Here is a 24738-nt window from a genome sequence, read left to right on the forward strand (position 1 = left end):
CTGCAACTTGCCTTGTCAGTCCAACTTACAAACTCGGCCACTGATTTACATTTCACCTGTACTGGGTATAGGTTGATGCTGGCATTACATTCAAAATGCAAAATATTTTGATAACGTATCATGCCGGTTACCCCTTATATTTAATTAATTTAATTAGGGATGTATGAGCGGAAAACTGAAAGTAATGCCATTTCTCTAAATTGTCGATTTTGGGATTCTTTTTTGTAAGTATAATCAAAATGAGTAAAAATACGGGGTCACTGCGCTCGTTTGTGAGATACAAGACAGTGAATGTTAACATTTATGAGAAAAGTGTTGAGTCGGCATTTTTTCACCCATGCATTTTCTACTGGAGAAATAATTCAATGACTTTTATCTCAAAATTTAGCACGGTGACCATAGAATTTTATTTGGTATTATTTATTCACTTTCACTGAGCTTTGTGCAATTTTCATGAAAATGACAATAGTAGAAATTGCTTTATCAGCAACTTTCAATGTAATCCTTCAGGAAGAAACAAATTCCTCGCGCGCGTATCGCTCGCACATCCTTAAGTGGTACGTAGCGGCCATGAACCTCGGTTCACCTGATACTGAATGGTTGATATGGTCCCATGGCAATAAATAGAGCATTTAGAACACCTTCCCACACATGATGACGGGACCTTCCTTCAGTAGGTGAATGACATATATGTAATTTTATCGATTGTCATTACCGTCCTGACACCCATCTCTCATGCATGAAGCCCGTTTCTGATTGGATGACATGAATGCAGCTACACTGTGGTGTCGATTGAAAGCAGTACCGAATATTATAATGAGACAAAGAATATCATAATGAGACGAAGGGCGACGAACAGAACTGACGATTACTAATTAATTAGGGTACCACCCAATCCTGTTACAAAATTTGCGACGAGACACGTAAACGCGACGAAAGCTTGGCCAATGGTATGCTTGGAAATACGACGAACCGTTCGTTCGCGTTCGTCTTTAGTGAAACATTGCTATTATAACTTGTTCGCTGTTTCATTCGATGGTAAAGCACCTCGTATTTAGAATGAGTCTATACATCAAAATATTTGGGATCGGCAACTTTATAGATTTCAAACAACAATAGAACCATAATATATCGCATTGAATAAAGGGTGAAGCGGGCTTGGAGAACAACAAACCGTAAGGTTTATTATTATGATTTAGTTATGGGCCTTCTCATCAATATGTTAGGTATACATACTAAGCCATACAGCAAATTAACCAGTAGCACAACATTATAAGTCACTTTCCATAAAATGCTGTATTCACATGGCGGCAACGCTCCCTAAACACAGACGCACCCCTGTTTTGTTATCATGCAATTAATGTATGGAATGACCCCACTCTCTTTGACTCGATAAGATTGGAGAAAATAGAACCATTCTGTCGAGGGTTGAATGCTATATTATTCAAATCAAAGAGAAGTGCGCTAACTAATAGATGTTCGCGGGACACGCCCCTGATTTTTTTCGTAAGACTTATGTTGAATGGTTTGGAAAGCTGTAGAAGAATAATAGCATTGCTAATTCAAAAAGGTGACATACATAGGCTTTCATTGGAGAATACAATACATAAAATTGTGTTTTATGGGCAACGTCTCTATACAAGGAAGATTTTTGTGAATAAAAACTAAAACAGCGGTAATTCTGGTAAGCGTCCAAAATGGTGAAGATACCAATCCCCTATGTTTACGTCAGCGACCAGCACAATAAATAGGGGAACAAAATCCGCTTCACTAACAAACTGCAGCCTGACTTATTACCTTTGGTACAATGAGAAAGTGTCTGACATCAACACCTTTGACATCGCCCACAACGCCCATGACTCTGTAAGGGACCACTATCACTAACGTAACACGCAGTAGCGTTTCTTTACAAGAACTATAGGCGTCGACATCGGGTATATCTGCTGCGCGTTTGTGCAAAAGTAAAACTATAACGCAGTGTTCGCAACCAGTTACGAAATACTGACTGAAGTGAGAGAAAGTGCTGGTGTTACGACCTCTGGGCCAGGTGAGTTTTTCGGAAGTCGAAAAAAAGTTTATTTTTCTCCATAGAGTTAACATGGTCGTGGCGGCCATTTTTAATTTCAGATTTCGGTAAAAATCTTGAGCAATTTGTTTCTCTAGTACCAAAATTTACACGATCAGTCTCAATTTTTATTCGTGATTTTGACAGAATAAAGTTGAAAGATTCCTTGAGGTAATTTTAGGAAAAACTCAAGTCTTTCATGTCCGAGGCGCATGCTACCTTAGCCAGTGTTTTCAACCCATTTACCTGCCTTGTTGTGGTTACCGTTCATTATCTTTTTTTTTATGCTACTCGACCTTGTCTTACTTTGTAGTCTCGGTCCGTTTGAGAAGACGCAACGGTAAGACATTGAACTTTGGCTGTTTCCTGGGCCCAACTTTTGCGCTTACTGCATAAACCTGAACCTTGTGGTTTCAAACAAATTGTCAGATTTTAAAATTCGAGTCAGGCGCGCGGGTCTCTTTTTTCAATGAATGTGACTTGTTTACTACGGCCTTTCATACCTGCACAGCAACAGAAATGCTGAGGTCGCCCTACGTATACCTCTTGGTTTAAAACTGAATGCAGTCACGGTAATTTAAGCACATACAGTCACCGTTTGTCCTTGACAAGGAGAGGCTTATCAGAGTAATCGTGTGTTTTATCGCCTATTCTGTTGGCCGGGATAATTTATTTGTCAACTATAAGGTAAAGACACGTTCGCGCGGTGATTCTTGAATACGATCCGGAAAAGCGTATCAACTGGAAAGTGAGTTTTGTCATGCTTGTTTCCCGCTGTGCTTCATACAAGCTTTTGTAATGATTTGGAACGTTCAGTAATCGAAATTAATTGAAAATCCTTCTTTAGGTTTTCATTATTGTAACCAGTATAGTAATGGCCCATTGACATGTTTCCAGCGGCAAGAAGATTACCTACTCTTTGGTTAGCATTACCACCGACACGTCTCTAGCAGTGTATCAAAGTTTGTTGTCTGTTGTGCCAATGAAAAGAGATTTATTAAAATAATATTTGTTGCATCAATATACAGGGTACAGGTTTTCACAATTAGTGAATCCCAAATTGGTATGGTATGGTATGGTATGGTATGGTATTGGTATGGTATGGTATGGTTATGGTATGGTATGGTAAATTGGTATGGTATGGTATGGTATGGTATGGTATTATTTGAACTTTTGGCCGGCTGCAAAATGATTCGTTAAAAATTAACATGTATGTTAACTGTAGATTTTCATGAGTCGATTTGAGTGAGCACCTTGGACACTGTTTATCAATTACAAAAAGCATTAACAAACGGTATTCTTGCATTATGGCCAACTAAAAAAAAAATCTCTGGACTTCACAGAATTTAGCTCAGCGGATAGAACGAAGCTGGTAGTCACCTCAGCAACAGAGCGTGGCAGTAAATGTAGACAGCAAAAGGCTTGTCTCAAAAGGCCTCAAGACTCCGATGGCCCACGATTGCTTTCTAAGTTTGATTTATAGGCACAGGGAGGACAGTCCCCTGTGACCCGATAAAAAAAATGAGAGCCCTTAAAGCCGCACTTTTCAATCCCTGGTTCTCGCATAGTGGAGTTCTCCTCCAAGTCAACACTGGCCAGTACGATGTTTGATTTCTATAACATTAATTACACAAACTGATTTCAATCTTTTGTCACCTTTTGCTAATCCTGCAAACAGAGCTTATATAATCGTTTGATTGACGGTCGGTTCAAATTGCCAACGGTCATTTATTCCCCAGCACCACACTCGAATTTCCTTAAAAAACGTCTTCCAGTCACGTTAGAATTTGAATATAACCACTGAGTTCGATCGGCAGCAGCTTCGTGCTGACCGCTTGGCAGTCTGTCAGTGTTTTTGCGGTCAGATAAAAACTGAAAAGGGGCATTTTCTGGAGCGTGTGCCCCCATGTTACCTGCTTGGTGTCTACTTACACAATGAACGCCGCCATAGGTTGGCGCCCTTTTAAAGGGAGGCTCGGCCTTTAAGCAGTCTTTGAACCAGGTGATACAAGAATATCGAGGCAAGTTTCTTTCTATTCGCAGTTTTCTATGTCACGGGGGCTGATCGTCAATGGGTCATGTACTTTACCACTAGGATCCGTGCGATGGCCTGCATGCCAACAGACTGGATCCCCGACAGAGAGTATGCACAGTGAAGGATTTAGTTTCTTGCCGTTCGTGCTGCCTTTTCTCCGGACCCAATCTCAATTGAGCGGGTCAAATACGTAATTTGAGTGACAAGGGTGAACAGCGTGTATGGGAGCTCGGCAAAATGACACTGTTGTGCTTAACAGATTACCTTTTCGACAAATTATCGTACTTGATGCACTCATGAATATCCACGGCACTATTTTGTTGTCTAAAAATGGAGGATTTTGCTCGTTATGACGCAAGTAATTACTAAACGTCAATCTCCAGGTCGAAAGAAACAAGGCACTGTGGCAGCTGTTACAAATTCAAACTGCTGTCATTACCTGTCAATTATGAGGAGTCAAGTGAGTTGTGAAAATTCCTGAACGTTTGCAAAGCAAATATAACACTTTGCTAAGTCAATACGTTCTAACTATTACGTCTCTTTACTACTAGTACACACCAAAGAATAATGGTACACAGATTACATTGGTAACGTAGTTAGAGCAATGGTATAAGTACCACAAGTCACAGACATGAACAAAAGTTGACAATTTAAAAGCGATAAATCGTAAATACATGACACAGATTTAGACAGTTCAGTTGCCCTGAAAATAGCCGTCCTGTTTGGGTACGTTTGAATGCTCGTATACTACCCGCCCTACTGACCGATGCCTATCCGGTTTTGCCTAAGTAGGTATTGCTAGGTAAACATAAATAATGCCGACACTAGACAGCAGTGATGTATCTCAAAATACACAGCACCTTTATATGCATTGGTAGAACTCCCCTCTACTGACTACATTCAACTCGCAGTCACTGTAACTGAAAAAGGCTGCGAGTACTGCTTCTCGTTTTTTGCTGACACGAAGACTAACACTGTACGCTGATTGATGTCAGAAACCAACGCAACGGATTTTCGAGTCGTCTACTCTTTGGTGACAAAATGCCCTGATCGATTGACTCTGGTATAACTAGATGAAATAACGTCCATTGAGTCCTCATTCAGATGTGAGAATGAAAACTCTGAAAACCCCACGCGCGGACTCTGCTTTACGATCTGCTCAAAAGGACAGGTAATTTTAGCCAAAACAATTCTGTAAATTGTACAGTTTTGGTAATTTTGTGAGCCGAGTACTGAAGCTTTACAACAGAATTTGCATGATGACCTTTATTTTAGTGCGTCATGATAAGTTTAACATTATAAAAATGGCGAATTTGTTTTGCAGATGAAACTTAGAAGTAAAGATAGATAATTTATACCATGTTTAAACGTTAACGAGATTATTTGTTTAGCCGGAGCGGAAATTTAAACTCATAATTTTCAAGTTGAATCCCACGGACAGCAGTGGGTCACGTAGTTTGCCTGTCCCTCTTGGTGAAGTGTTCAATCACTTTTGCATGCGTGATACTACCGAAATGTCGCCCATTTTTGGAGCAGCATCAAATGGATATTCATGGATTAATGAAGCACGAAAACGTGTCGACACTATTCTGCTTTTAGTAATTCGCGTGCCTCTTTTGCAGAACTCTCTTTCACTCTGCCAAAACTTTCTGTTCAAATTTGATAAACATCACGCTTATTAGTTTTACCATTGAGGAGTACAATGTCACAGTCTCTGGACCTGTAGCGTCAGAGTTGACTTCGGCGGGTATGTAGCTGTTGACCATTTTCTAAAATACGTCAAACGTGTCAGAATTGACGTAACTTTAGATATTTTCCCGGCGCTGAGGCTATGAACTGAAAGAAGCAGTACCAGACTATTGTAGGTGTGTTAACTCTTGTGTATGTATGTGTGCGTTCATGCACGGTCAATTGTATGTATCTTTTACACCTTCTGAGAGCAAATCTCAGTCAATATTATAGAAAAGGCAGTATGTAACAACAATTTCTGGATGACTCAAAATAGGTAAATAAAACGACGACAAAAGGGAAGTGCTTCCCATTGTTTCAGATTTTGCCGTATGCAACGCCAAATTGCTGTCATTATTATTGGCACGGTATTTTTTATTTACCGAAACAGCACGAAATATCAATAGCCACCTCACCTGTAAGAAACATACTTCCACTAAATGGCAACCAGTTTTCATATTCGAAAAATGGACATATCACCTCTGACACTTTTGTCGTATCTCTCACCAACAAAAAAGGGAAGTCTTGTTTCTGACCAAAAAGAGAATAAGAAATTACATCACGGTTTTTTATGCAGCTGTAGTTACTTTGATCATTAAAATGTCGACATTCTTAAAGTACGGCACCAGGGCAACGACGTGTATGTAGCTAGAGTGCAAGGACTATATTGCCTAGTCGACAATATCTTTCTGCCCCATTGTATTATGATAATGACACTTGACAAATACAAGTTCATCCAACCCCGATTATGTCAATGCATAGACTTGATTTAAATTTGTGAATTTTTAAAATTACAAATATTAGCACCAGTTTCTCTTGTGTCTCTTCTATTTCATAAAAACCTATTTGGAATTTGACAGCCCAGGTCAGGTTTTCCTAGCGAGAGTCGAACGCGTTACCTTTGAGTCTGCGCAGCAGTGATTTTAATAGTTTCTGTCGGATTCATGATTCTGGGTGAAACTCCCCTGTATCACGCGTACACTCCCCTCATGGCATTCAGCCCACTCACACGTTTCATATGAAAACAGAACACAAGTCATCGCGTTCACCATACTGTGGCATTCACAAATCACAAACTTGATCCAAGTCTAAGCAATGCACCTGTATATGGCTTAGCATACGACCATATCAAACCGCTTCAACATGCACAGAATACCGCTAAAGAGTCATGGACCCATATCAAGAAACATAAACATATTACACCTATTTGAAGAAAGCTTTATTGGTTGCCAGTACAGTCTAGAATACCAGTCAACATTTTTCATTCTACCTACGAGGCACTCTACGGACTAGCACCAACTTATTTGGCGAGCCAAATCCAGAAAATAAGCAAACTGCAGTACAAGGACTCTGCGTTCAACTGCTGTATTTCTACAAAGTAGTGGCCAAGCACTATCATGCGCCGTGCCTCGACTGTAAAACAAATTCCTAAATAAGTAAATTCAAAATTGGTGTGGTATGATAAGGTATTGGCTGAACTTTCGCCAGGAACAAAATGGTTCGATAAAAATTCACATTTATGTAAACTTTAGATCTTCAAGAGTCGATTTGAGGGAGCACCTTGGACGCTGCTACTCATTACAAGAAGCATTGCCAAACGGTATTCTTGCATTACGGCCAACGATACAACAAATATCTGGAATTCACAGAATTAAGCTTAGCGGATAGAACGAAGCTGGTAGTGGGACATCCAGGTCACCTCAGCAACAGAGCGTGGCAATGAATCTAGACAGCAAAAGGCTAGCCTTGAAAGGCTTCAAGACTCTGATGGCCCACGATTGCTTTCTAAGTTTGATTTATAGGCACATGGAGGACTAGTCTCGCATGCCAGACCTCGAACGTGCATGCGACGCGAGCGGCGAAGCCGCGAGCAGCGAGTAACCGCAGGTTACGAGGTCTGGCAAGAACCAACTGCTCAGGAATGTGATGACGTCAAAAGTGGGCTGTCTTTCCTATGCTAATAAGTATAACTTTGGACCACCGCATACAGACGGCCATATACACATTTTCACTGTACTTGTCCACCACGTTTCACATATCTGCACCGAAAAAACACTTAAGCAAAAATCAAAGGCGAGAATTTATTTGTGAGGCCATTTACCATCAGCACATCAGCAGTTGAATGGGGCCAAAATCTGAGCTTCGTTTGAACGGAGCAAAATGAAAAAGCAAGCTCCATAGAGGATGTCAACGATCAACAAAATGCAATCGCAAGCAATGAAGCAAGGCCATATCTTGTCGGCAAATTCACGGAAACGTCGTCTCCTTCCAGATAATCTATCATGGCTACCTCCTGCTTTTGTTTCAGGCTGTCCATCACCACTTTCTTCAACGGCATAGATCATTTTTGCAGATTTTTTTCATCATGGTTACTGGGGATAGCGTAACCGTGATTTCATGAAGCCGTACTGTCTGAGGTCAACGTAAGGCAGTTTACTTCGAATGAAACATTTCTGGATGAATGACACAATCATTCAGTCAAATTCAGAAGCTATTTTTAGACGCTCCACCTACATTCATGAATAAACAACAGATGTACTCTTTCATCCAGCCGATTTTCGAAGCATTCTATTGGACAGTATATATAGCACGTCGGTTTCTAGCCAGACCTCGTAACCTGCGGTTACTCGCTGCTCGCGGCTTCGCCGCTCGTGCCGCACACAGGTTTCGAGGTCTGGCATGCGAGACTAATGGAGGACCGCCCCTGTGACAAAAATGAGAGCCCTGAAGCAGTCTTTGATTTAGGCGATACAAGCATATTGTGGCAAGTTTCTTTCTAGTCGCAGTTTTCTTTGTCACGGGGCAGGCCGTCAATGGGCCATATACTTTACCACTGGGATCTGTGCGATGACCTGCATGACAACAAACAGGTCCCCCGACTGAGGGTATGTCCAGCGAAGGATTTAGTTTCTTGCCGTACGTGCTGCCTTTTCCACAAACTCAAATTCAAACTGCTGTCATTACCTGTCAATTATGAGGAGTCATGTGGATTGTGAAAAGTCCTGAATGCTTGCCAAGCAAATATAACACTTTGCTAAGTCAATACATTCTAACTAATTACGTCTCTTTACTGTTAGTTCAACAACAAAAAGCGGTACACAGATTGCATTGGTAACATAATAAAAGCAACGGCACACGTACCACAAGACACATACATGAACAAAATTGACAATTTAAAAGCGATAAATCGTAAATACATGACACAGATTTAGACAGTCCAGTTGCCATGAAAGTAGCCGTTCTGTTCGGGTGCGTTTGAATGCCCGTATACTATCCGTCCTACTGTCCGATGCCAATCCGGTTTTGCCTTTACACGTATTGCATAATAAACATAAGTAATGACGACACTCGACAGCAGAGATGTCTCCCAGAAGAGTGTGTTTGGTACACTGATAGAACTTTCATTCAACTCGCAGTCACTGTAACTGAAAAAGGCTGCGAGTGCTGCTTCTTGTGCTTTGCTGACAGGAATAGTAACACTGTACGCTGAACAATGTCTGACACCAACGCAACGACTGTCTAGTCGTGTACTCTTTGGTGACAAACTACTCTGATCGGTTGACTCTGATATAGCTTATATGAAATCACGTGCAGTGACTGCTCACTAAGGTGTGAGAATTTCTTTCTCCAAGGTTTCCCTGACCTCTGACTTTTCTTAGACCCTCGAGAAAAACGGGCTTTTACACCTACTTCGATTCTTTCACACCTCGGCGACCTCTGACTTTAAACATGCAAGTAAAAACGTGCACGCTTTTAGGTCCATGGTTACTGTACATTGCCCGTCACTACCTACCGAAAAATTACTTCATAATACACCGTTTTCTTTCGAGATCTAAAACTTCCAAGACCTTCCCTAATCGTAAAACCGAGAAAAGTTCCAAACCCTAAAACGCTGCTTTTCAAACCAACGGGTCACGCTGATTTGCTGCAGTGTCTGATCTACCTATTGGGACCATTGACTGTAGAAGCAAATTTCTACTGTCTATATATGGTACTGGAAGATGTGTCGGGGTAATTTATATACCTTGGTCAATAAAACTTAGCACAAGATGAAACTACACAACAGATACTCAGAGATAACTTAGATAACTGCCGTTTGTGGCTCGATATATGGCGAAGGTCCCTGTTTGTAGAAAGATTGGTAGTTAGGAAACCAAATTGCCACTATACACTTCGTAGACTGATTTTCGTCACAAATTGAACAATAATGTATTCAATAAATCAACATCGATGGCCCCAATCTACGTTTCATTGTATACCTGCTGTGCTTTTTGCATGAAAAATCAAGCTACCAATTTGAGGTGCTTTTGGGTGATGTATGATAGGGAATAGGTCACAATATGGCCTTTTTGAATCTCTGTTATTGGTTGTCCAGAATTATACCATATTTTTCACGTCAACGAGATTATTTGTTTAGCCCAAGCGGAGTTTTTTAACCAATAATTTTGGATCACACTGATGTTCGATCACTTTTGCATACGTCATATGACCAAAATGTCGCCTATTTTGGAGCAGCATTAAATGGTTATTCATGGATTCATGAAGCACGAAAACGTGTCGAAATTATTCCCCTGGGAGTTTGTATTCGCCTGCCTGTTTTACATAACTCTCTTCCACTCTGTCAAACCTTTTTGTTCAAATTCAAACATCATACTTATGAGTTTCACCATCCAGGAGCACAATGTCACAGTCTCTGGACCTGCCGTGTCAGAATTGACTTCGGCGTGTAGCTTTTCTAAGATACGTCATAAGTGTTAGAATTGTCGTAACTTTGGACATTTTTCGGGCGTTGAGGCTATGAACTGAAGGAAGCAGTACTAGACTATTGTAGGTGTTGGTTCACTCTTGCATATGTGTGCGTCCTTGCACGGTCAATTGTATGTATCTTTTGCACCATCTGACACCAAATCTGCAGTCAATATTACAGACAAGGCAATATGTAACATCATTATTTTAATGACTCAAAGCACGTTAGCTACGATAATAGGGAAGTGCTACTCATTGGTTTCAAATCTTGCGGTATGCCATGCCTAATTGCTGACATAACTATTGACACGATATTCTTTATATACCGAAACCGTACGAAATACCGGCATTGTGGTCAATAGTCACCCCACCGTTAGGAAACGTATATCCACTAAATGGCGACATATTTTCATCTTCGAAAAATAAGAAAATTCAAACTCCTGTTTTTCACTCCTAGCAGTCGCCTTTTCAACTTGCAGACTCCTATTTTGAACTCGTACCGGTCGCATTTTTAACTTTAGAACTCCAATTTTGGACTAACTCCCATTTTGACTAGATACCATTTTGGACTCGTAGTCGCATTTTTTTAAGTTCCGAACTCGCATTTTTGACTAACTCCCATTTTGGACTAGCTCGCCTGTCACTGAAGGCTGCCTACCACACTGAATGGCTTCTTTTCAACTTCCACATCTTCTTTGTGCACCAAGAATGACGTCTTCAGGTTATTTCCCGGATTATTTGGATAATTGTCGGCTGATAAGGAAAAGTATATTTGTCACGTCGCAAAGTTATCAGGTTGAATTGACCAGGATTTTTTCACGGCCGTGTCATCTTTAACTTGAACATGAACTGGACAAGTCCAATATATGTACATACATGCAGGCACATCTATTGGAATTTGTCTTTGACTTAACTGTGTCACATTTGCAAAGACTTTGTCAGCTATCTATGTATATATATATAGTTAAAGACCACCACATAATGTTGCTACTTTTCAGTACTCGTATCTTTCAGTTAACACTAAAACCTTGAATATTTAATGACAACAGACGGATTGATGCGTTTTGAAACTTGATGTTTAAGGGATATTCTCCGTACAGACCAATACATTTCCGTGGCTATTAAACTGGCCAATGGTACCGATGTCGACCTACAGCTTGTACATTCGCTGACTTGATGGATAATTAAAAGCCAAGTTTAACATTTATGTCAAAAAACGTCGCTTCAACGAAAATGTCACGATGATGTGAGACAAATATTCAGTTAGCCCACAATTTCTTTCATGTTTATTTTTTTCTTTGCACCCAATTAATAGATAAACTGCAATGAAACTGTGCTCCCGGACTCGAGGCGTAACTGCACTTTTGTCGCCAAGTTCGTTCGTGACGATTATTGCATCAATCGACGCGGTGAAATTTTTGTCACCTAATAATTTATATTCTGTTACCGTGTGAACTGCATGTTGTGACCGAAGCCCAAACGTGCTTATCCTACGTCCGAGAGACTTAACAAGCGCTTTCCCTTACCCCATTATCAAATCATGAATTCGACAGACTTATCAATGTGCTGCAGGCCTCCGTTGCTCTCCATGGCAATACCACCGCCCTTGGTTTCTGAGGACGGCATGCAGAGTTATATTCCCAACATATTTAACGAGACATGTGGAGATTTTTCAACGTTATCCTGCCTTTTGCTGATAGCCACCGCTCTACATTTAACCAACTGCCATTATCCGTTTTAAATCTCGCGCTTTGCAGTAGCCAATCTGGATGCATTTTAAATACACTGGTCTTAAGGTATTGAAAAACGCAGTGTTGTAATAACATTGATGTGCTGCAGACGCATACAGACAGTTCACTACTACTCAAGAACCACCGATGAAACCACAGACTATGTCCTTGTCTGTGACCCAACACTGAAGTTTTGAATAGTCCTGATCTAGTTCGAGGACACTTATGACAGCAGGATAAACATGTCGAGTAATCAGCGTACGTTGAGAAATTTTGTAAAAATGCTGCCAGAAGTTCTTTTGTAAAATTTGTCATGTTTTTTTTTTAAGTTGTGTAAGCTCTTTGTGCTCATGTGCAAATGGACACCATTCTTTTTATTTTTGCAATTTAAAGTATTCTCCGATACGTTCTTTATTGATACGTATTGTGTTTCTTAACCAGATTCACTTTTGTGAAGTTAAATTACTGAACAGTTTCCGTTCTACTGTGCACTTGTTCGGATCCGGAATTTGCAGCCCATTACAGGTCTTACATCGCTGGTAGCGATGCAATGCCCCAGCAGGCCACACACTGGCGAAAATAAGAAATACCAAACTCATGTCTCTGTGCGTGAAATTGGTCACCAAATGGGTGACAGAGTAATGAAAAAATGTACCTGTGAAATATATTATGAAGGCCACAAAGTGATAACAAAGAAAGATAGCACAAAACGTGCGATCTTGAAGTTACAATAACTAACCTACTTATACCTGCGATAAAGTAATAATGGTGAAATACATCAAGTAAGCCACAATTTTGGTGACAATTAAGTTCAGATGAGGTCGACCTGCCATAATGGCAGTCTTGCTTTGGGACTGTCTTGGGGAAAAAGGAATGACCTCTTTACCTCAACGGTGGCGCAGTATGAACATTAGTAGGAGATAAAATTCCTTTTTTGTAACTTCTTATAATCATGTGAACCACTGCCACGTAGTTTTCAAAAAGTTAAGCGTTTTTTTAAGGGTGTTCGTGTCACCTACTCTTAAGAATTTGTCGCTCTGAAAAATAAATACACAGACGTCTCACAAGAAGCATGCCATGTCAAACAGAATTTATGATTGAAACCACTTCGGATACGGATTACTTATGCTATAGTTTCTTAAAAATATTTGATTATTGGGTTTAGTTTCTACATGTCAATATCTCAATAATTAATCACTTAATGAAAAAGGGACTGAGGATAAATATGCTCAGAGGCATAAATAAGCCATTTTGTAATACCACACTGTGGTATGTACATGCACTGTTGAAATATGAAATTAAATTGGTCAAATAATCATTTTCATTCAAGGTAATACATTACCAGGTCCATGGGACATTTGAGATTTACAAATTTAAGGTGAGGTACTACGAATTACGTCAAAATTAGGTTGTGGTGTCACTTTCTTGAAACTTTGCACAAATATTCTTGGAAGTTGTGCAAGTGCAAAAATGAAATAGAAAATGGGGTCACCACGCTCGTTTCCATGGAAACGGACGTTAAAATGGCGTCGTTAGAAATAAATAAAATGATATAATTCACGTAAACTAAAGAAAGCAATTATAAAACGCTTAGCAAATGAGTTAATTTTAATAAATACCAAGAATTAAGATCAATATCTATCGAATGTATAGTTTTCATGAGGTTTGTAAAGACATTTTAACATAAGTATCGATTACAAAATGACGATATCGAAATTATATCACTACATCATTTTCGAACTTTCTTCCTGTCGCTTTGAATGGTGTCATTTTGACCAAAATCGGCGAATAAAATCCTGACATAATACCATTTAGTTTACACTTTTAATAAAAAGGTGTCACCATGCTACTTTTTACAATATCTCCATGTGAATGGGTAATATGCGCCATGTAAATGGGAGAGAAATGTTAATTTTGCGCCCATATTGAATAAGAACCAGCTTCCTAGGGGGTCAAAATATGGCAAGGTTAAAGGTCACATGTATTTCTAAGAGACTGGGTCAAAGAATTAGGTAAAAGCGCAATTTCAGCAATGACAGGTGATGTTAAATACATGAGCTACAAAATAACCCATTTGCGGCAGGCTGGAGTTAAATCTGCGCAGAAATGTTCTTAAGCGTGTGCGCGTCCGAATTCGTCGCCCTTTACCTTAAGTAGGACCATCCTGAACCACTGATAGTTAGTGGTGGTACCAGGTGTCCGGAATGGGTAAGCGTACCCTGCTAGCATGCTACACCCGTCAGGATTGGTCCCAAAATTGTCAAAATATTGTATGAAGTGATACAGTCTATGAATCACTGTTATAAGTTAAAGCCGGGAATGCTGTCGCTGATCATTTGAGTGACCGAGGTGTCATATTTGGCCACAATGTTATCATATCGACCGTAGAACTTTTTGAAAGTCCTCAAGAGTCTTTTGGATGTATATCCCTGTCTCACTAGTATTGATACTAATAAGCTGTGTCTAACTTGAAAATTCGCGTAGGAATCATAAGCCCTACAACATCTGAGAAGTTGAGACACATACACACCGTAAGCAGGTGCAGATGGAATGTTATTTGATAATTGGGGATAATTTATGATTTCAAAATCAAAATCATCCCTTTTGTCATACAGCTTAGTGTGTAGCCAATTAGTACCCACTTGCAGGAACAGATCAACACATAACGCTGAGTTCCTACTCTTAGTTGTTTCTTTGATTTCCAATTCATCAGGGTATATATGATGTAAGTAATTTGATATATCTGAATTATTTAGACTAATCAGATAATCAATATATCTGTGTGTGTTGTTAAAACGCTTTGCAAGTTTTTTAGACCCTGCTTTGTAGAGAGATTGTAGGAACTCTGCTTCATATGAATAGAGAAATAAGTCAGCAAGAAGTGGTGCACAATTTGTACCAGTTGGTATGCCGATAGATTGTTGAAAGGTCACACCACCAAACTTAACAAATATGTTGTCGATTAAGAAATCAAGCATTTTAATAATTTCTTCATCTGTGTATTTGTGCTTGGCATCCATGTTGTTACTGAAATAACCTGACCCATGTTTGATGGTAATGTATTGGTACCTTCCACTGCCATTTTATGCAGGAAAGCTTGATTAACAAGAGATGACAGCCTTGTTTTAAGTTTATCGTGGGGAATTGTGGTGTATTGTGTGGAAAAGTCAATTGTTCGGATTGACCTGTACTTGTTTTTCTTGACTCTTAAATCAAGCAACAATTCCTTTGAATTTTTTAATATCCGTGCCCACTCGTTTCATACACTTTGTCACAATATCGAAAAAGACCATTTTTGATGGATGTTAAAATTATAGTCAATAATTGTGACATATGTTTAGTAGTGCATTTGCTTGATTCTGCAATAAACCGATGTTTGTAAGGGTTCTTGTGCAGTTTAGGTATCCAATACAACATAAGAAGTGTTTTGTCCTTCTCTTTCAAAGGAATGCCAAATTCACTGAGCACAGATGAATGGTTTGAAAATGTATCTTCATCAGAAAGGGAGGAAAGAGTATAGGTTGTATTACTCTTATCTGAATGAAGATTTAATTCATCTATTATACACTGGATATAATAATTCCTACAGACAAAGATAATGTTGTTTGAAGCTTTGTCTGCAGGAACTACAACATATTCGTTGTGTAAAGCATCAAGGCATGCTTTGACAGACGGGTCATCTAATACTGAGGAAGACTTTATTATTTTAGTGTGAGAACGGAGATGTGAACTACGTTATTTTAATTTGCAATTTTGACAAGCAATTTTGACATTCACTCAAGATACTGTCTTAATATATCAAAGATGACAATGATGATGTGTATTTTCTTTTGTTCACAGGCCGATTACAAAGGAAAGAACGCCCGCGGATTTGTGAGACGTTAAAAGCTATTAGCTTGTCAACATCTGTACAATATAGTGATACCCTGTAGTGCTAGAAGACAAGATGTTTTTAGGGCGTGATATGAGGAAAGTCCCACACTCCGTCGCTCGTATATGTTCATGGAGGAAAGCTGCTATAATATCAGTTGGATTCATGTTTGCTACATTTGCAGTTCTGCACTTCAAGATCCTGCCACATCTGACCGCCACATACAACCAGCCTTGTTATTTATCCGTTCAAGAACTTGATGACTTACGCTACATGATTCGCAATGTAATAACTGTTTATGAGGATATGAACGTCACCTACTGGTTAGATTTCGGGACGCTATTGGGAGCAGTAAAAACAGGAGATATTTTGAGGTAATTTTCAAAGTAATGTTAGAGGGACTGAAGTTTGTTGCTCTAGGGCGTTGATAAACGATTTATGTCGTGTTCACAGCCTATCCACAAAACTGTACCTATGATGAAGGCCGATGCCGAACTTAACGTAGTCGACACCATAACGTTTTACACGACACATAATACATATGCATAACGTGGACGACAAAAGTTGACAAGGTTCAATAGTCTACCTTTGCACTTTGCTTTGAGATACAATCCAACAAGGCTTGCAGCCAGGCGGTCATTTTATTTTGAAACGTTTCGAGTTTGAAGCAATATACACAACCACAGAGGCTTGGTCATACATGACCATTGGCTCTCTTAAGGTGGTGTCCCACCTAACCAGCTCACTTTTCCCAAGCAAAATTTATTATCAAAGATGACATGTAAACCCCCTCAAACTGCATATTTTCTGAAAAGCAGAGAGTCGAAGGTAGCAATAGTTTAATCGAATGATGAAGGGGAACATATTTTGAATAAAAGACCTCAATTTTGATATTGATGATAGTTAATATCAGTCAAAAATTTATCTACTTTATCTACTATATCTCATTTGAATTATCGTATATGTAGTGAAAAACTACAGTTTTGTTTTGCACCATAATTTTTATGCTTGAATGGAATGAGTTGAAAGACTGTTATTAAAGTGATTAAAGTCATGATAAGCAGAATTGAAATTACTCTTATTCAAAATGTAATAGCTTCCTTGCCCCAAAAACGTCATTTTAATATAAAAACACAAAATGTGAAAATATCACAAAAATTGATCCAGTAAAAGCGGAGTGGAATTTTTTGAATAATGAAACGGAAGAAAAAAGAAGCCAGAAATTCGTTTTGTTTTGTTTTGTTTTGTTTTGCCCTTTTTGAATAAATTTCCTAAATTTATACTTTTTTCTCGCCTAACTTACAACTGCTTCCATGCTTTTAGGTGAACCCAACTAATATTTTACTTTTGGGTTATCATATCAGTGAAAATTGATTACTCTCTGCAAAAAAATCTATTTTTGACCAAAACCCGCAATACTACATTAAATTCAAACCCTTTTTCTACTAATAATGCCTGCGTTGGGCTTCGTGTGTTATTGTGAGCTTTCATTCTTGAAAGCTGTGTAGATCACAGGGTCCACAGTTGAGATAAAAGAACTGTATGCATAAACTGAACATATATTTGTATTACAATATGTCAAGAACCTAGTGATTCCAAACTGTAATAAGGTTTGTAGAATTTCCGTATAACCCCACTTCTGACGTTATAAGTAGAGAAACACGGTCGGTAGTATTTGACTCTACTTGTGTGTTATTTAGGCTGCCGGTTGACGTTATGGCGTAGATTAAAATATAGTTGGTACTAAAGAATTTCGGGGGAAAGAGGTGATCATAAAAACACATAATGGAAATCAATAGCTATTGATATCAGTGATTTTGACAGTTTGTCTGATTGTGTTCACTGTCGTCAGCAACCAGAGAGTACGTGTGCCGAGCTGTAAATTGGCAATGCTAAAATAAACCCCAAAATAATACTGTCTAGCAAGTGGTAACATTTTGAGCATCGACAAAACATTGAATTAACATATAGCTTCTGCAGTATGGTATATTATAGCGAGAATATTTACTGGCGCTACGTGTACAGTGAATGTCTTTTGCGGTAGCGTAGGAGTCCCTGAACGCACCTACTCCAGCGTCTGCCAAATCGTGGAAAGGGAGGACATGTCTTTTTCCTTTGGTATTGACGGGCGAATTTTGTCTAGCATTCTGTGGCCGCTTTACTTTCATTGAAGTCTGCTTACAACCAGATCCCCTTTCGAACATCCAAAGGTTTGTTTCCATGCACTTTGAATTAGCGCCTGAAATAAGCCGTCGTGGCCTTAACCTAAATGTCAGAAAATAAAGGCCTATCAATTAAACAATTTCGCACCTAAGATTTAAACCATATAATTCATTGATACTGGAAAGGGGTACCTCTATGTTTACTTCACTATGCGTTGGAATTTTAGAGAATTATCGGAGTACAGAAAACTAGAAAGGGCAATACATTCAACTTTACCTGCTAAAATAAATTCAATTCAATTCGATTCAAATTACTTTATTGTCCATTAATGAAACACGCACATCAACAAAGTGGAAAATTTTCTTTCGGCACCACAAAGCTCCTGACTTACAATAAACACACACACACATATATACACAGTCATGGGGGAAAACAATAAATTACGTATAAAATTCTGAGTTTAAAACTGCCAAAGCTGAAGGTATCAAAGACTTTTTGTACAAGTTTTTACGCGCTAAAGATACCTTAAGTCGTCGACCTGACGGGAGGATATTAAATTCTGTGCTGAGTGGGTGTGTTTGATCCTGATGGAGCTGAATGGCTTTCCTCTTCAAAATTTGGTAATATATTACTGAAAGTTGCCGTTGTTTTATACCAACAACCTTTCCTGCCAGATTGAAGACTTGTGTTAATCTCATTTTGTCCTTGACTGAGAGGTTCCCGTACCAGGATACAATATTAAACGTTAAAGTGCTCTCAACATGCGAACGATACACAGTTACTAAAATATTCTTACTGACATTAAAGCCTCTCAGTTTCCTGAGGAGGTATAAGCGCTGCTGTGCTTTTTTACAAATAAATTCAATGTTGTCTCTAAAACGACATTTCGAATCTAAAATTGTACCAAGATATTTGAAAAGAGACACACTTTCAATTTGTTTTCCATCTATATTTATCGGTCGAAGAAATTAGTCCGGAACTTGCTTCTGTGCTCCCATGATACAAAGTTCTTTAGTTTTACCGACATTTAATTCAAGAAAGCTTTGGTCAAACCAAGACTTCAAATAATCTATGAATAGAAGATAACGACTGAGAGAGTATTCGTCTTTGAGTCGTGCAACTAAGGCCATGTCATCAGCAAATTTTATGAGAGTGAGAATGACGTTATTACATCTTAATTCATTTGTATAAACAGAGAAAAGAACGGATGATAGTACACAGCCTTGGGAGACGGGGAATGCGTCGCTCGTCACCATTTTATTTCCTGGCAACTGGGTGCAGCAACTGGGGGCGAATCGCTCCATACGTGTTCAACTCGTTCCTTCGCCGAATGTCGGTGACAGACACGTTATTATCTTTGCGAAGGGCGTTGCAAGTCACGGTAACTCGAATATGTGTTTCCCCAATATAAAAACACAATGTACTACAACTTGTCTAAACATACGCTGTCATTTCATCTTACAGACATGATGGAGATGCTGACATCAGCCGAATTACACCCGAAGGGGGCACCTACAACCTCGGCGAATTCACGAAACGTCTGTCGGAAAAGGGGATCGATTCTAACCATGTGTATGCTTGGTATGGAAACCTTGTTATCGATCTCTATGAATGGGAACTGCATGATGGAGAGTACAACGGAAAACCGATGAAGATGATGCGGAGGAAGCTAAGAAAAGAAAAATTAAATACACAGATATTTGTAGACAAACTCCACGAGAAAAGATATTATTTTCCAAGCTCTTGGATTGTACCGACGAAGATGATAGATTTCCTTGGAATGAAAGCCAGAATCCCAAATAACCCTGAACGTTTACTAAAATACCATTACCCTCTCTCGAATTACAGAAATTTTTCAATAACTATTCCGTATAAATGGAAGTGTTGGATTCCGTTTTTCAAGTAGAACACATGAGGGTACGATTTAGATTATATTCCCACATGTACCAACCACAATTGACGACTAGTTTTCCCTTCTTGTTGGTATTGATAGTGTTAGGAAAGGAGACTTATTGCTTTGTACCAACACCTAGCAAGTTATACATGTGGAATCAGGAGGAAATGTACAAACGAACTAGATATTCCGATAAATATTTTTTTCGACAGTTTAATCAAAGAAAAGGTTTAAATTTCTCGATATTTTGAAAGGCTCTCTAATTATTCCCATTTCTAAAAAGCAGTCAGTCCAGATATCAACCCTACAGAATCCCAATCCCGATTTTCGTTTTCACATTCACAATCACTCAAAAGAAAGTTAATTGACAATGTCGTATTATGTCTTTGATGAAGGATCTTACTTATCAGCATTACTTTGTTTCAGCTACTGTGTATTTAAAATATACTTATTGTTATTGAAGCTATTTTCATAGCAATTAATAACATCGCACAATGAGATATCATATACATTGATACCTTATGTGCTTGGTCATGCGTTGAATTTGTTATCAACCCCATTCAATTTTATTCATTTTCCGTTGTTGATCTTCGTTGGCGATTGATTTATGGTAAATGGATATCGAATCTAGCTTATACTCTTCGTCGCTATGTTTCCCTACGCTGACACCTGGCAAGATTTACGTCACAGTCGTGGGTAAAGCTCGACTGGTAGAAATACTTTCGTGTCTACGCGTTCCCGTTTTTGTTGTCCGAAGCCAGTCAATGAAAACAGCAACTTCGCGACGCGTTTTCAAACGGTGTTTTATAGTTATTTTGTAACATGATGAGAGCTTTGACGTCTTCGGTCGAGACCGCAGCTAATCTTGCAGATGTCGACGGCTTATCGTAGCTTTCGCGGGTACCGCTTCCATCGTCACAGTTTTTTGTTCCGTCCGTGGTGAGATATTAGTTTCACTTCTATAATAACATTCTGATTCCAAATGTTCGAAATAAATACAGTTCTACCAATCGTAATAAGTATTTTCTTCCACAGATGCACAATCCACTTCAGTATTTATTGTTGTTTAGGAGCCGGCGACAATATGTACCAATAGAAAGTAGTACGGGATAATAACTAATTTGCATAATTGATATAATTATATGTAAACATTATTTAATGGCACGTGACCTGTTTTCGAAACGATAAATTAGTAAAATATTTAATAATAGTGATAGTTAGCTCAATCGAAAGCTAAAATACTTAGAAAAGTTTCACGGTTTTTGTGAAAATGCCAATAATAGAGGGACTATGGTAACTCTGTCTGTGAAAATACCAACTTTATTTCGCTGCCAACAGATCAGTAGTCTGTGGTACATATGTAATAATAACAGAGTTTACGAGGTGAGACCGGCCTTAAAAGGCCTTTACAACAATGACTTAATGACGTAAGTTTAAAAAAATTAGTAAAATGCAAGTGGAGAGTTTATGATCTCCCATATCCATTTTTAGCTGATTATAAACTAAGGAAATAATGTGTGTATACCCGACCTGTGTGTTTTCCTTGCTTATATGTCATGAAATACGACGAGACTCGATGTCGTTTTCACTGCATTTATTACTAGCTCTACAAAAGCTACAAACACAACTCAATTGATTGTCGACCAACTACCAACGTATATAAAGAAAGGTAGGGCAAGAGAGCATATTTATAAACAAATTAAAGCGAAATTCTCCTTATTCCGATATCAACCCTAAAGAATCCTAAGATTATTCATGACAAATGCATCGTTCTGCCCTCTTTCACTCACCTGAGCCCTTGCACACTGATTTATTAAAACAAAATCCACACAATCAATGTTGGCATAGAGAATACAGTGTTGTCTAGCCATAGAGTGTCATGGAGCTAAACACTGTTTTTAGATTTTGGCGCTTTATAAACTTTGCCGATTGACTGATTGTCCGGGGATTCCCTGATAAATTCTGTGATAAAATGAAAAGTAGTTTCTGTGGTCTTTGAATTATTGAGATTGTGGTCAATATTGGTCTATAGAATTAACTAACATTAGATCGACATCAAATAAGATTTAACAATGCTTATTATTATAAGCATTCTTCAATTCTATTAAGTTATTCGTGGATTTTTAAACCACGTGCTATTTACAACAAAGACACTACCTGCAAATTGAGACAGGTCTATATTGACAGTAAACTTTGTCATCAATCCAATCAAAGCACTAATTGTTGTACTCAATGCATACATATTACCGATGAATTCACAGCACATGCAATTACTGAATAACATAACTTTACTGCTGGATAATATCGGGAAATTGGTAAACAAAGCCAATGGTTACATAGTTTGACAGACACATTCCAATGCGAATCATTATATTGAAATTTCAGTCCATGTTTTTTTTTAAGTGACAATGGTAAAATAAAGGTTTATTTCCCCTCGTTCACAGAAGGGTATCCTTTCAAAGCGTAGGTCGTATTTTCTGTTGCATTCAATATTCTATCCCTCGCTCCAGGCCATGCTTTTAGACCTTCCAGACGATACCAGTAAGGTACCATTGGGCCGTCTTGTAGTACGTACATGGAGTTAAACTGGTCAAACTCGTGTGGTATACCATCCCTGGGGGTGTTTTATTGCAATTATAAGCTTATTATACCAGTATATTGAAATTTTGCATAACACGTTGTAAATGACATTTCTTTGATCATGAGCTAACGTGAATTTTGCGTATCTAGAGGGCCCCATAACATGAATATCTTTATGTTTATGTTTATCATTGCCCGGTACCCGTGAAGTACAAATGTCACGCAACGCAAAGAAATGGATTTTCAAAAGAGTAGTTTATTTCAACACATAAGTATCAACAGTACCCTACTTGTACGTAGGTTAGTGAAAGCTAATAATAGAAACATTTACATAACAATACCAGTGTCAACTTTTGAACCCCGAACGAGCAATCTGACCCTGGTACCTCGACCTGACACAGACGTTACAATGCACGCGCACGCCACCGAGAGCAGGATATTTCGCTCCATTCCAAACGGAGTTCAGTCATTTTTGTTGACGAATTGAATGTTTATCGGACCGTTGAATGTGCAGTTTTGAAACAAACCTGAAGTTCTATTCATCATGTTCCTTGAAATGGTTGGATTACGACACGCATCAGAATTTGACTCGACAGAAGAACACGCGGTTTGTTGTTTGCAATCATCATCTGCCTGGGCTGTCTGCAGAGTCTGTTCGTTGTTCCCAATGTTTTCGGAAAGAATCCCAGACAAGTTTCGACTTTGTTCAGTGGTAAGTTTATTTGTGTATGACCTTACACTTGCCTCGTTTTTATAACAGGATACATACATGATGTGCCGCGTCTCTATTCCCGCAGAGTCTAAAACCGTGCATGCCATTTGGGTGACCGGACGATTTTTTAAACTGAAATCTTTTGCCAAAATCTTGATGTAATCTGTTGAAAGTGTTGGTATAAAGTCCAAAACTGAAAAACAAAATTATCTGGATAAATAGCACAATCACAATGAGTCTGTTGAAAGGTGCATTTATAATTTCTGAATTATTTCTGTGAGAATATTGTATAGGTAGATAAGTCCAGTGAAATAAAATGGAAGATTGTCCTCATGCTGACCTTTGTGTTTCCAGTATCATGGATACAAGCCATTGTTTCTGGTCAGAGACAGGTGCGCACGGGTGAAAAAGCACGTTGTTAAGTATAGCACTATTGCGAACCTTACTTCCTGCTTTGGGAAAACCGTGGGCGCTAATTTGCGGTGCATATCTGAGCCTTTTTAGATCACAGAACAAGTAGAAAAATGTCTAAGGTACAATTTGCCCACATGGCCATTCCTTCCCTTCTTGGAAAATGATGCCAAAAGTCATAGAGGTTTCAAAGTAAAAATTTACTCAGCAGTTTATCGGAAGAAAAAAAGACGTTTTTAGGAAATATTTTCACTCATCTTGACTTCCTAATCTTCACAACATTCACTGCAAAATGCAATAATTTCCGTTCCCGTGATTTCTCATAGAGGCCGTTCGTATGCGAGTAGACGACTTCCAAGATTGCGTCCCCTCTGACATTTGTTGACAAAATGTGTTCATAAACTTCAAGATTTTCACGTCATTACCTTGTTCACAGACATAAATGTGCACAACTGTTGCATACTTAAGGTGAATTTGTACAATTTATCCCTACCTGGGTCACCCTTTAAGCCTTCGATTTCGAGCATTCACTCTCAGAAAACTCGTGTTGGCTCCATTGTAGGGAATAGGAGGGCCTCTCGTCCGGTCACCATAATTCCGTCGCTCTTAGACAATGATTTGTATAGGCACAGGACAACGCTGCCGCCTTTGAAATTTCTCTCGTTTTATCGCCCAATTTATTGACCCCAACGTGGACATTGGAAAACCAGACTGGGTCATCCGAGAGGAAATTAATTTTCGGTCGCTGAAACAAGCAATTGCTACCAGGATGTAACTTATTCAAATACAGTTCAAAGGATTTT

The 24738-nt window shown here is 38.9% G+C and overlaps 1 protein-coding gene and 1 long non-coding RNA gene across 2 annotated transcripts in view; one reads left to right on the forward strand and one right to left on the reverse strand.

Annotated features, from left to right (window-relative positions):
- LOC139127398 (flavin-containing monooxygenase 5-like) overlaps positions 1–24738 on the reverse strand; it is a 147742-nt gene that overhangs the window by 85287 nt on the left and 37717 nt on the right. The gene's annotated exons all lie outside the window — the stretch shown is intronic.
- On the forward strand, positions 1874–21228 carry LOC139127372 (uncharacterized). Its single transcript, XR_011550982.1, has 4 exons — positions 1874–2051; positions 16087–16549; positions 19803–20956; positions 21043–21228. It is a non-coding gene; the product is annotated as an uncharacterized lncRNA (long non-coding RNA).

Source organism: Ptychodera flava, unplaced genomic scaffold, assembly GCF_041260155.1.
Source record: "Ptychodera flava strain L36383 unplaced genomic scaffold, AS_Pfla_20210202 Scaffold_31__1_contigs__length_3010019_pilon, whole genome shotgun sequence".
Taxonomy (NCBI): domain Eukaryota; kingdom Metazoa; phylum Hemichordata; class Enteropneusta; family Ptychoderidae; genus Ptychodera; species Ptychodera flava.